The sequence below is a fragment of the Curcuma longa genome, unplaced genomic scaffold (genome assembly GCF_044706935.1).
Source record: "Curcuma longa cultivar G26 ecotype Majalengka, Jawa Barat unplaced genomic scaffold, ITB_CL_G26_1.1 contig_16740, whole genome shotgun sequence".
Lineage (NCBI taxonomy): Eukaryota > Viridiplantae > Streptophyta > Magnoliopsida > Zingiberales > Zingiberaceae > Curcuma > Curcuma longa.
The window spans coordinates 1-4,240 of record NW_027430432.1 but is presented as its reverse complement, the minus strand read 5'-3'; the positions used below and the strand labels follow the sequence as shown (position 1 = coordinate 4,240).

Here is a 4,240-nt window from a genome sequence, read left to right as displayed (position 1 = left end):
TTTACGTATATACATCACATCATACTTGATTGTCATCTCATATGCAAGGCTCAAATTTTCTTAGGAAACGCTCAACTTGCACACACATTGTTATTGAATTAATAGTGTTGCTTTAACACATAACAAACTTAATATGCTAATTAGAACAAAAGTGATCAATATCGTGCCTAATATATTCATGGCGACACTAATTAATAAACTAAGTAAAAAAACTTAATTAATATTATTATTTTCATCTCATACTTATTCTCATTAAGAAGATATTTGAAATTTATAAGAAATAGTTATTTACAAAAAAAAAAAAGTTTGCAGAGTAGACAATGAAATTTTAAGCAACTTCCTTTGTCATCTTCATGATGGCTATATAGATAATATATATAATATATAATTGAATAGAAAAAACTTTACAGATATGACAATTTGGTGCAACTTGCTGTGTCACACTCACCATGAGCATCCAAATATTATCCTGATTATTCAACTATGTGATATTTTTGAAAAAAAAAATAAGAAAATTATGATGCTGTATGGTATAAAAACTTGGTGGAAAGTTGATAATAATTAATAATTATGTCATATTCAAGAAGGTGTCAAAGAGGTTTGTTGAGCGTTACGACATCCCTTAATTTACAAGTCTGCTCCTTCCTTGTCTGCCTACCTAAAATTTCCAACAAGAAACAGAGAAGAACAATGGCCGGAGGAGGCGTCCTGTCTTCCATGTTCACCACGATGGTAGGCAAGCTGCGTAGCTTGGCTTTCTCATCAACGTCAACGTCATCTTCTTCGTTGCTACACAACAATATTGAACAAGAAATGAGTAAGCTGACAGAGACGATGAGGAGAATCCAAGCCAAACTTGCTGACTCAGAGGAGGAGATGTTGGGTCCCCAAGGATGTCTGTATCTCCACAATGACATGATATTGTCCACTTTGGGCCTAAGCCCTCATGGTTTTGCTCTTGGGCTCTACCCAAAAGGCCTCATGCCAATGGAGATACTTTCCATCCTTTTAAACTCATGATCTTTCCCATGTGTTTTAGATGTGGGACTATGTTTGCACCCTTGCAACCCAACAATCCCCCCCTCAAACAAAGGACCACAGGCCCCCCCCTCAAATGAAAAGCCTCCGTTTGATGTCTGAATCCTCGACCCACCAGGACTTCCTGCCCAGCCGCAACCAGGACTTCATGCCCCTCGGTCTACCCGACCTACTAGGACTTCCTGCCCGGTGTCTGGTCCTCTTGATTCAAACACGGGAGTCCCCATTTCCTTTGTTTTTAAGGTTCAACCCACATGGTTAGATCCGGATCATGGCTCATCCGGCAGTTAGTCCGGTGAAGAGCGGCCTCGCTCTGATACCAATTGTAGGGTCTAAAGGATGTCTGTATCTCCACAATGACATGATATTGTCCACTTTGGACCTAAACCCTCATGGTTTTGCTCTTGGGCTCTACCCAAAAGGCCTCATGCCAATGGAGATACTTTCCATCCTTTTAAACTCATGATCTTTCCCATGTGTTTTAGATGTGGGACATTTTCATGTCAAAGAGTTTTGTTGGGCGTTCAACCACTTGTCAACCCAACAGGAGAATCATGAAAGAAGTCACTCGGAGAAGCTTTGGCTGAGCGAGCTCAAAGATGTGGCCTATGATGCTGAAGACGTAGTAGAAGAGTACGAGTATGAGGTGCTGCGATCCAAACAACTGCATAAGAGCAACAGTGGGACAGATGAGGTACGCAATTCTTCAGTGATTACTTTTGTGAATACCTCAATTATTATGGATGAACTAGCGAATAAAGCTGCGGAGGTGAAGAAAAGGTTTGATGAGATCACCAAAGAGTGGAAACTCCTAACGTTGCCTGAGAATGCTGGAAAGAGAAAGAGAAGCCCCTTGCTCTTAGATATGAACCGAGAAACAGGCTCTTTAGTAGTTGAATCAGATGTTCTTGGAAGAGAAAAGGAAAAAGATATGCTGGTTGAATGGCTGCTGTCAGAGGATGATACAACAGGGAATGGAGTTTCTGTAATTGTTGTCATTGGGATGGGGGGACTGGGTAAAACAACACTAGCTCAGCTTGTCTATAATGATCCAAGAGTGACAAACTATTTCGATTTAAGAGGATGGGTCTGTGTATCTGAAAATTTTCATGTTGTTAGTTTGACAGAAAAGATCCTACAATCATTTACAAAAGTGAAAGTTCATGAAGAACTAGATGGGCTCCAACATGCATTACATGAGAATCTACAGGGGAAAAAGTTTTTACTGATATTAGATGATGTTTGGAATGAAGAATTCACTCTCTGGGATGAATTAAGAAAGCCCTTAGTATCAGCTCAAGTGGGTAAAGTTATAGTGACGACTAGGAATCAATCAGTTGCTAGAATTATGGAGACAAGAAGTCCTCTCAACTTGAATTGCTTGCCATTTGATGTGTGCTGGTCATTGTTCAAGAAAGTCACTTTAGGAGGAGCAGATAAGTGCCTGCAACCACATCTTGAAGACCTTGGTAGGAAGATAGTAGACAAGTGCAAAGGCTTACCTTTGGCTGTGAAGGTACTTGGAGGTGCTCTCAGAAACAAAGAAGATATAGATTCATGGGAGGAGGTACTAGAGAATGAGATGTGGGAATCAGAAGAAACAAATAATGGAGTTTTACCCGCACTTAAAATATCATATGATTGCATGCCAATACAACTTAAAAGGTGCTTCCAATTCCTGTGCTTATTTCCCAAAGACAGATGTTTAGATTCAGAGGAAATAATCCGATTATGGATGTCACAAGGTCTTCTTCCTCTTGATGGAGATAAGAGAGCAGAGGGCATAGGCAGAAATTACATAAAAAAATTGGTTGAGAGGTCAATGTTAAATCGTTTTGAGTTCTATAATTCGATGCATTATCCCTTTTTCTGATGCATGATCTTGTTCATGATCTTGCACAATATGTAGCGCAGGATGAATGTTTCTGTGTGATGGATAATAATTTTGACACAAAGAAATTACAAAAGATTCGACACTTATCGGTCAACGTCGAACACCATAAGCTGAAGAACAACGAACATCTTCAACTACAAAAATTTCTGCAGGCAATAAAAGACCTTCAACAATTAAAACTTCTGCGGACTCTTTTTATTACAAACGACAACTTTGTGGGGGCAAGTTTTATTACAAGACCAGACAAATTCTTTGGAGTCCTTGATGATCTTTTCCAAAAATTGAAATACATACGAGCACTTGATTTAAACCATAGCAGCATCACAGAGCTACCGGATTCATTGGGCAACCTCAAACTGCTTCGTTACCTTTCTATAGAAGATACTGAACTAGAGAGTCTTCCAGAGTCCATATGCAACCTTTACAGCTTACAAATTCTCAAAATGAATCATGGAAATATTTATAAAAAATATGTTCTTTGGTCAGGGAGTTGCCTTTCTTCCATCTGGAATCAGAAACTTGACGAACTTGCAAAGACTCACCGGCTTCAACGTCAGTTATGAACAAAAGCATTGCGATATAGGAGAATTGAATAGTTTGATGAAACTTGGAGGGCATATCTCCATTTATAATGTAGGTTCTGTGAACAAATTTTCAAACTCGAAACCCCCTTTGAAGACAAAAGAGTATCTTGATTCTTTGAAGTTAGATTGGGTTTACCATTTTGCTTTTTTACAAAAGGCGGAGCAACAACTTGAGTACCTCCGTCCGCACATCAATCTCCAGTCCCTTCAGATAGATAATTATCCAGGTGTCAGATTTGTTGGATGGGTGGGTGATTCGTCCTTCACTAAGTTGACCTCTTTGAGACTAGAAGATTGTCATAATTGCACTAAACTTCCACCGTTGGGTCAACTTCCTTCTCTGAAAGAGCTTGCTATAAGTGGGATGGATGGCGTACAACATGTGGGATGTGAATTTCGCTCCATGCTAATGGCATCTCCATCTTCTTCCCAAAACAAAATTGCATTTCCCTCTCTAAAACGCTTGAAATTTAGCGGTATGGAAAATTGGGAAGCATGGGATGGAGTGGAGATTGGTGATTTCCCCAGTCTCCAATCTATTATAATTCAGCGGTGTTATAAGATGATCAAGTTTCCTCAGTGGTCCTCTATGTCTTATGTGAAAGAAATGACATTAGGTTGTTGCGGTGTACCTGATGTTCCAAATCTGCATTCACTGTCATATTTAGACCTTGATGTCATAACTCAGGAACATAGTGAGTGGATGTCCAAGTGTTACTTTCCA

The 4,240-nt window shown here is 39.5% G+C and overlaps 1 pseudogene; it reads left to right on the top strand.

Annotated features, from left to right (window-relative positions):
- Window positions 1-690: 690 nt before the first annotated feature.
- Window positions 691-4,237, top strand: LOC141816457 (putative disease resistance RPP13-like protein 1; annotated as a pseudogene).
- The last annotated feature ends 3 nt before the right edge of the window (window positions 4,238-4,240 follow it).